Here is a 10,327-nt window from a genome sequence, read left to right as displayed (position 1 = left end):
ATAAGAATCCATGCATACAGACTAGGCCAGTCCAGAATGACATAAACCCACACTAGTTTCACCAAAGAAAGGGTTACCTTGTTAACCTGAGACAGATTAGCTTGAAAAGACACACCACCTTTTTAGAAAACATGCTGAGATCCATGGACCTAATGCCTTTTCTCCCCCAATCAAAGAAAAGATTCGGTTTCTTTGGGAACTCAAAGCCCATTAGAACCACTCACTTATCTTCTATACTACTGACACACAGAGTTTCTTGACTAGAGTTGTGAAGCATTGAACTTTCTAACCACCGCGTTCTACCTAGGGACTTTTGCCCTTTCTTTTGAATATATTATGCATTATGCACATTAATGCTTGCTTGAGATTTCTACATTCTTCCTATCAAGGATCCCTGTGTACAAATATTCTTGTTTGGAGAAAAAAAGAATTTGTGTCTGTGTTCATGTCTGCAACTAGAACTAAATTCTGTAATCAGTCTAAACTATCTCTTATACCTGGACTACAACTGAACTCAAGCAAGTACGTAATATGGCACCTCATTTAAACTGGCATTAACTCCAAATGTATTCAGACATATCATTGAGCACAGTAAGAAGAGCAAACTGAAGAAAATCTTTCAGTCTGCCCACTGTTACCTTGAAAAAAATCAGCTTTGATAAACAATTTTTTAGAGCATCATCATAAGTCAGCATTTAGCAAAGAAAAGTTTTTTAGTTTTTACCCCCAGCCTAATCCTTCCCCAAAACAAACAGCAGCCATCAAGTTGATGCCAAACCTGTGTGTCACAGAAAAATTGTGCTATTTCAATGACTGATATTTTTGGACGCAGAACACTAGACCTGTCTTTTCAAGGTATCTCCAGATATACTGAAACCTTCAGTTTTTTTTTTTTGTTGTTTGTTTGTTTGTTTTGTCTAACAGCCAATCTTATTAACCCTTTTCACTAACCAGACCCACCTATTCTGATGTAGTATATTGATCATTACTCAGATACATAGATTAAGATCACACCTTCTGCTTCAAGTAGCTCATCTAGTTATTTTTTTAGGGTTTTAATATCCCTGATAAAGAGGAAGTCAAATAAGTATAATTCTTCTCATCTTATAAGAATTCCTGTGACTCAAAGATAATTTCATCCTTATAACACTTCTCAGATTTGCCCTGCAATGTTTTGCAGAGTGTCCATTCAGTTCAGTACCTTCTATATGTTCTCTATTAATATCATAGTTTTGTGTTGTTTAGGGAACATAGCCCCAAACCATATTTCACATACATGTACATGAAATATACATCATAACCTGCAAAATACAAATGTAATCAATGAACTATGATTTAATGTTTAGCATCTACCAAAGAGATCTGTGATTTAGGAGACACAAAAAATAAACATGAAAAACTGATCTTGCCTTCAACAAATAGTACATCATAAGTACTCTTATACAAGTAAATTATATGAGGAAAATTAATTTCCTAGACAAAACAGTGGACCTGTTTTAAATTCTGCATATTCTTCTTGTTCTCAGAGGAACTGTGAATATTATCCCTCATAGCACAGCGAGAGAGATAAGGGAGAGCAAAATGTCCTAAATATATGAAAAAGAGCAGATATACTATATAACCAACATTTTTCATTAGACTTTGTTCAGTATATCCACATAAGGAGGGGAAAGCAGAACAAGAACCACAAAAAAAAAAATCATTTGAAATAGCACAAAGACCTTTAGCTTATTAGTTTTTTTAGAAGCTTGTTTTTGTAGATGTCATGGTGTTGTGTTTGGAATACAGCCCTAACCCATCACATTCCATTGTAATTAACTGGGCTGCATGTGACTGCTCTACTGATGGGTTGATTTTGAGATGGAAAATTTGGAGGAATCACATAAAATGCTGTAGACTGCACACATATTTGGTATAAAAGAATTGTAATTAAACTTCAGTCATCCTCTCCTACGGAGAACATTGAATTAAAGTCAAAATTGGTTTCTATTATGTTTAAGTCTATCAGAGGCACTGGGGGAAGATCATTAAGACACTAGATCAAAGTGAATTCTGTGGGTAAATGTTCTATTTTTTTTTTTTTTTTATGAGTGTGGGTGAACTCAAAGCTGTCCCTGGAGTGGGTGCTGAGAGCAACCTCCTTGAGGGCTGTAAATGTAGGCAACAGTGATTCTCACCAAGAAAACCGTCCCACCAGAGTAGAAACCTGGGATCATTTGAACTAAAAAAACTCCTCCACAGAATCCACAGTTCTCTGTATGAAATAGTTTATGAAGAATCAAGAAGAAAAATAAAGAGTCTTTAAGAATTTGGATACATGCTTCCTCTTCCTTTTTCCCTTCTCATTTATATTCATATTATGTTATCAAAACCTCCCATATTCTTACAAAAATGAAAACAACTGCCTCTTTGTCCTCTATGAAGCATTAGTTTCTGGAGAAGTGAAAGAAAGTACTCCTGAGGAGGAAGGGCTTGGTGGCAGATTAGGGAAAAGCATGGTGCAGACCTCCATCAGAAATAAATCAGAATACTGGATGGAGCAGGGTAAGGGGATAGTTTCAGAACTCTGAACTACATATAAAGGAATATTTAGAAGGATTGAAACCTTACTGCCTGTGGGATTTTCAGCAGCAGAAGAAAGCTGGTGTTTTCTGTTTTGCAACTACCATTGGGTGCCGGAGCATCCAACTTGAGCATGTTGGAGAAGGATCAGGATCAGGAAAGCACTCCCACCACAGAGTTCTGACCAATGGTTGGAGATAAGGGTGTAAATATTTTTTCCTGGTCATTGATCTCTCACTGCCTGTGCACCTCCACTCTGGTGACCAGAGGAAGTGCTTGAGTGAGTGGATGTCACCCACCACCAGAGGGTTCTACTATGCATGTGCGTGAATCTGCTAAGGAAAGAACACAGCACACAGAATCAAAGAAGGGGGAGGATCCAACAGGAACTTCTTGAAATGGGATGCTCTTGCAGAACAGCTCCTGCCAGCTAAGCAAGGGGCTTTAAAGTCATCATATTTTGCTACAGATTTTGGGGTTTTTTTTTTGCAATTATAGACTGTAGTACACAATCTGGGGTTTTTGTTGTTGTTTTTGCTGTTCTGGTTTTAGTTTGTTTGTTTGTTTGTTTTGCTTCCCCTATTACCTTGGGGTGGGTGGGCTCTTTCTCTCTCTCTGTTACCCAAGAAGAGATAGCAATTGTGGTCATACAGTCAAGCTACAATCACACCATATAAAATCCCACCATTCAGGCAAGAGCCAATACCAGATGCTATACAGCAGATAGAGACCCAACAACTGCTACAATTACTCTGAGTTGAGTAATAAGAAAAGTGAAAAGGGAATCCAATATCCTGATCACATCTAACTGGAGGCAATCAGAAAGCTTAATGATACATCAACATACATTTATCTAATTATTGAAAACATACCTAATTATTGAAGATGCCCAAAAGACAATTGAAGATTTTGGCACAAATCCAGAAATGAGATAGAGTAACAGAAACAAATGAGCTAGAGGTAGACCTAGACCTCTCATTGGAAAAAGGTCGGGGTTTGGAACTGTGAGAAGGAATTCAGGAAAATGATACTGAGGTATATTCAAATGCTCCACAGAGGGGGTGAGAAAAATAAGGAATAAGTCAGGAAAGTGTTACAGGAACAATAAAATAAGATAGAAATAGCATTGGAAATAACTCAAAACTTACAATAAGAGGTCCAAACTATTAATATTAAAATATCGGAAATGTTTGGCTATTAGATGATGCATGGAGGGGATTTTATTCATTGCAATGAAATGAAATATGATAGGATGAATGTGAAGCTGAAGTGGGACAGAGGCAAATAATGATGTATGCAAAACCTTGGAAAAACAGGGCTCTGGGATACAGAGATTGAGACATGGTTTGAATGGGGAAAAGAGGGGAAATAATGTTAAGATGCTTGGCTGTCTGTTGAATCTTGGTTTCCCTGGCATACCGCTATAAAAAAGACACTGGAGGGGGAGAGAAAGGAATAGCCAGAAATACCACCATAGAAAACGTGTAAGTCTGTCTTCTGCCTATAACTGACTGAAATACCTAAAATGGGGCTACAATGTGCCCAGCGAAGGAGGCTTCCTATGGAGCCTCTGCATTACACAAGACCATAGGTGGAATCCTGAACAGCATCCAGTGTCTTCTGAGGGGAAATTTCCACTTGAAAGGACAAGCAGACCAGCCTGGCGTGGCCAGAACAGAAGCTTCTTTCTGAAAGAAAGACTGACAGGAAAAATACAAAACAATATAGGCAGGCCAACTGATTACTACAAGAACAAACAAGTGGCTCGCCTAGGAGACATCAAGACAAGTGGTCGGATCCCCCTCAGGGCAACCCCCCTTCTAAGACTAAGGCTCAATGGGAATGCATGCCCTGATTGGTGACTATGTTCATCACCGATAAGGGGAAGTGAGGGAAAAACTGCAATGAAGTTGTGAGCTAAACCCTACAACACTCAACAGACTCCTGTGAACATGGATGGAGACCTGGTTGGCCAGCAGTGTGCCAAGTCCAGGAGTCTCTTGGACCCAGAGTCAGTGACATAGCCACAGAGAACAAGAGTGGAGGGTGAAGCATCCAACTGATAAGAAGATGGGCAAATGCATAAGTACACACACACACTTGCAGATAATACCCACTTGACCTGGCTTCAATGGCTGGATGATCAGAGCTCAACCAGAAGAGGAAAGAAGAGGGAAAAAAGAATAATCTGATACAGTTTGATGAACTTGACATACACCTGTGGAAGCAGTAGCTCAAAAGAGTGAACAAATCTTCACAGCGAGGATCATTCCCACCTCATCCACACATGGAGAGGACAGGGATGGGCAACTTAGACATTGGCTACCCAGAATGGGGGGCTACAGAGGCAAGAAGTGATGAGCTTACAAGCTTTCACGAAGGAACCAAGATCCAGAGGGCATGGAGCAAGGTAGAATCTCCACTGAGTAGTATCCATTCTGCCTAGTCAGAGCAGATGAAAGAAGATGCGGATAGGTCTCTTGAGATACAATAGTGAATAATTGTTACCAGGACTGATTGTAAGGGATGGAAATGTAAAGGTAAACTTTTTGGGGAAAAGGGACAGGAGTGATTAACCTTGCAGTCTAGGAGCATAGGTCCCTGGGACCATCAAAGGAGAAGAACAGAGAATGGTACACTACCCAGAGAAGCAGTGATGCCAGAAATGGAGGCAGAGATGACGTGGGGAGATGGAGTAGCTGGGGAATTTGGACCCAGAGAGGGAGAGGAGCTGTATGCGGGAGACAGGGGGGCAAGCTTGCAGGGTATACCCTTTGGTTGATGGATGATGCATGGAAGGGATTGTAACCATGGCAATGAAACGATATAAATGGGATTAATGTGAGGCTGATGTAAACTATCACATAATTCACAATAAAGCATCAAAATAAATAAATAAATAAAATAAAATATCAGAAATGTACAATACATTGAAAGAGCAAAAGAATAAAACTGAAGTCAGAACGACCCAGCTGAAAGACAAATTTTTCAATACTGCTAAGCTAGAAGTTGTTGTTGTTGTTGTTATTAGGTGCCATCGAGTCAGTACCAACACATAACGATCTTATGCACAACAGAATGAAACACTGCCAGATCCTGGCCAATTTCACTACTGTTGCCACGCTTGAGACCATCAATGCTGCCACTTGGCCAATCCATTTTGTTAGGGGTCTTCCTCTTTTTCTCTGACCCTCCACCTTACCAAACATGATATCCTTCTCCAGTGACTGGTCCCTCTTGAAAATATGTCCAAAATATGATAGTCTAAGTTTGGCCATCTTGGCCTCTAAGGAGTACTCTGGCTGCACTTCTTCCAAAACGGATATATTAATTCTTTCGGCAGCCAATGGCACTTTCAATATTCTCCTCCAACACCATAACTCAAAAGCATCAATTCATCTTTGGTCGTTCTTATTCACTGTCCAGCTTTCGCATGCATATGAGGTAATTGAAAATACCATGGCTTTGGTCAGGCACACCTTAATCCTCAAGCTGACATCTTTGCTCTTCAATACTTTAAAAAGGTCTTTTGCAACAGATTTGCCTAATGCAATATGTCATTTAACGTGTTGACTGCCAATTGTTTTTTGCCAATTCCTTCAATGCACCTTGGACTTATTCCTTAAGGATCATTGGTTCTTGATCATATTCTACCTCTTGAAATGGATGAACATTAACCATGTCCTTTTGGTACAGTGACTCTGTGTATTCTTTCCATCTTCTCTTGATGCTCTCTGCATCATTCAATAATTTGCCCAGAGAATCTTGGAATAATGAAAGTCAAGTCTTAAATTTTTTCTTCAGTTCCCCCAGCTTGAGAAATGCTGAGCATGTTCTTCCTTTTTGGTTTTCTGATTCCAGATCTTTGTACATTTTATTGTAACATTTGACTTTATCTTCTTGAGCTGATCTTCGAAATTTTCTGTTCAGCTCTTGGACCTCCTCATTTTTTCCATTTGCTTTAGCATCTATACACTGAAGAGCAAGTTTCAGCGTCTCTTCTGACATCCATTTTGACCTTTTCTTTCTTTCTTGTCTTCTCAGTGACCTTTTGTTTTCTTCCTGTATGATATTCTTGATGTTATCCTACAACTCTTCGGGGCTTTGGTCTTTATTGTTTAATGTATCAAATCTGTTCTCAGATGATCTCTAAATTCAGGTGGGATGTATTAAAGTTCATATTTTGGCTCTCATGGATTTGTTTCATTTTCTTCAGCTTCAGTTTGAATTTGCATATGAGTAATTGATGATCTGTTCCACATTCTGTACCTGGTCTTGTTTTCACTGATGATATGGAGCTTTTCCATCTTCTCTTTCTGCAGATGTAGTCAATTTGATTTCTAGGTATTCCATCTGGTGAGGTCCATGTGTATAGTCATCTCTTATGCTATCTAAAGAAGGTATTTGAAGTGAACAAATCATTGGTTTTGTGGATTTCTAGCATGCATTCTCCGGCCTCACTTCTATCACCAAGGCCATATTTTCCAACTACTGATCCTTCCTCTTTGCTTCCAACCTTTGTATTCCAATCATAAGTAATGATCAATACATCTTGATTGCATGTTTGATCGATTTCAGATTGAATAAGTTGGTAGAATTCTTCTATTTCATCCTCACTGGCTTTAGTGGTTGGTGTGTACATTTGAATAATAATGGTATTAACTGGGCTTCCCTGAAGGCGCATGGATATTATCCTATCACAGACAGCATTGTACCTCATGACTGATCTGGATGTGTTCTTTTTGACAGTGAATGCAACACCATTCTTCTTCAATTTGTCAATCCTGCCAGAGTAAACCATGTGGTTGTCAAATTCAAAATGGCCAATACCAGTCCATTTCAGATCACTAATGCCTAAGATATCAATGTTTATGCATTTCATTTCATTTTTTACAACTTCCAATTTTCTCAGATTCATACTTAGTACATTCCATGTTCCAATTTTCAATGGATGTTTACAGTTGTTTCTCTTTATTTTGAGTTGTGCCCCATCAACAAATGAAGGTCCCACAGGCTTTTCTCCCAAGGGCTTTACTCCATTCATGTCAACACGGTCAAGTCTACTTTGAGGAGGCATCTCTCCCCCAGTCACATTTTGAGTGACTTCCAACCTGAGGGGTTCATTTTCTGGCACTATATCTGACAGTGTTTCTCTGCTATTCATACGATTTTCAGTGACTAAATATTTGGAAGTAGTTCGTCACTCTTTCTTCCTAGTCTGTCTTTATCTGGAAGCTCATCTGAAAACTTTCCACCATGGATGACCCTGCTATTATTTAGAATACTGGTGGCATAGCTTTCAGAATCACAGCAACTCACTAGCCACCACAGTATGACAAACTGACAGATGAGTGGTGGCTGTTTGGTTTTAAGTTGTTGTTTTTTGTTTAAAGCTAAAAGAGTCAGCAGAAAAAAAGACCAAAAAAATCTGAATAAAGTCTAATATTCATGTGGAACATTATGAAGTGGAATAAATTGAGAATTATTGGCATTACAGAATAGAAAGTATCATAGAAGACCACAGAAGAGATAGCTGAAGAGCTACTGGTAGAAAATTTCCCTGATGTTCCAAAAAATGAAAAGAAAAGCATTCAAGAAGCTGAATGGACCCTAGGAAGGATAGACTCCCAAAGAGAATCACCAAGACATATCATAATCCACTGCTCTAAAATCAAAGATAAGGAGAGAATGCTGAAAGGAGTTAGGGAAAAGAGAAGTGTTACTTATAAAGGCAAGCAAATCAGATTAATCTCTGATCTTTCAGCAGAAGCCATGTAAGAAGAATATAATGGGGAGACATATATAAATCTCTGAAGGTAAAATACTTCCAATGAAGAATTGTCTATCCAGCAAAGCTGTCAATCAAAGACATAGGTGTAATAAAAACATTCCAGGAAAAACAGAAGCTAAAGGACTTTGTCAAGACAACTTAGTGCTTCAAAGCATCCTAAATGGAGTTCTTTGGACTGAGAACCAACAAGAACATACAACAACCACAAATTGACATGCATGGCAACACCACACACAATTCAATCAACAGATGTAAGAGTCCATAACATAACATAACTACAAGAATAAATTCTGAGGCTCTGGGAGGTCAGTCTATGGTCAAAACAATTATAATGTGAAATAATATAAAAATATAGGAACAGAGACCCAGGTGATGAGGAAATAAGGTAGATTGCAGGGTAAAATAGACTGTTTTAAATGGAGGGAAAAGTTTATAGAATATAGGGTAACCTAAAATAAAATTAATACTTCATAACATACCAAGAAAATTAAAATCTAAGAAGAAAAAAAAAAAGTTTTTCTTTTTGTCTTCCAGGGGTGGGAGTGAACAGACAGTAGAGCACAGGTTAGGAGATAGACACAATATAGTTTGGGTGTTGGATAGGGCAATACACAAGAAGGGGAAAGAGGATGGAAGAATATGGTAGTTAGGGGAACACTTAGGTAAGTTTACATGGACTGAATGGGACAGAGGTAAATAGTGATGTATCCTCAACTTTGGAATAACAGGGTTTTGTGATACTGGGGTCAAGGTATAGTCTGAATGGGTAAAAGAGAAAATAATGTTAAGATGCTTGACTGTCTCATGAATGTTGGTTTCCCTTGCCTACTATTGTAAAATAGACACTTTAGTGGGATAGAAGGGAATATCAGGAAACATGATTTCAGAACACTTGTAAGCCTGTCTTCAGCCTATAACTGATTTGAATACCTAAAAGGGGTTCTAGAACTTGTCCAGTGAAATAGGTTTCCTGTGGAGACTTTGTATTGTCTAGGACTTTAGGTGGAATCCTGAGCCAATCCAGAACCTATTGAAGTGGGACATTCCTACCTGAAGGGACATTCAGACCAGCCTGGAGCAGCTAAAAGAACACAAGATACTTCTTGAAAGACAGACCAGCAGGAAAAATCCAAAACAGAAATGGCAGTCTGATTGTCTACTATAAGAACAAGCAAGCTGTTTATCAGGGAGCTGTCAAGGCAATTAATGAAGTCCCTTCAGGACAACCCCCTCTCCAAGACTGAAACTCAAAGGGAACACAGGAGCAGGTATGCAAGCTTGCAAGTTACCATGTTGATCTACTGATGAGTGGAAGAGTGGAAAATTCAGCAATGAAGATATGTGCTGAGTTCAACCATCTTCCATTGACTACTATCATCCTGGAGACAAGAGAGAGAAAAGGAAGGGCTGGTTGGTCCAAATTGTGGTGAGACCTGAGGACTCCTAAGCCCATGGACAAGGACCTAGACACAGAGGGCTAGAGCTGAGAGTGAATAATCCAGCTGATATGAAGTGAGGGGAGACATACAAGTACACCCAAATTTGTAACTAGTACCCACTCAAACTAGCTTTGATGGTTTGATGATCAGAAATCAACTAGAGGAATTAAATTTTTTTTAAATCAAAACAAGTGTAAATTACTATAATTTGATGAACTTGACCTAAACTTATGGATGTAATAGCTCAAAATACCAACTGAGAGGGAAGGAGTCTTCACATCAAGGATCATTCCTATCCCCTCTGTACACAGGGTTGATAGGCTTATACATTGGCTACCTAAAATGGGAAGGGCTATAAAGGCATGAAGTTACTGGGTTACAAATTTTCAAGAGGGAGTTAAGTTTCAGAGTGTACAGGGGAAGGTAGAATCCCACTGAATAGTTTTCATCTTGTCTAGATGGGTCTGGTGAAAGGAGATGAGGATAAGATTCTTATGATTCAATAGTAAGTGATTATTATCATGAATAATTGCAA

The sequence above is a fragment of the Chrysochloris asiatica genome, unplaced genomic scaffold, assembly GCF_000296735.1.
Source record: "Chrysochloris asiatica unplaced genomic scaffold, ChrAsi1.0 scaffold00043, whole genome shotgun sequence".
Lineage (NCBI taxonomy): Eukaryota > Metazoa > Chordata > Mammalia > Afrosoricida > Chrysochloridae > Chrysochloris > Chrysochloris asiatica.
The sequence above is the reverse complement of the archived record's forward strand: the minus strand, read 5'-3'. Positions refer to the sequence as shown.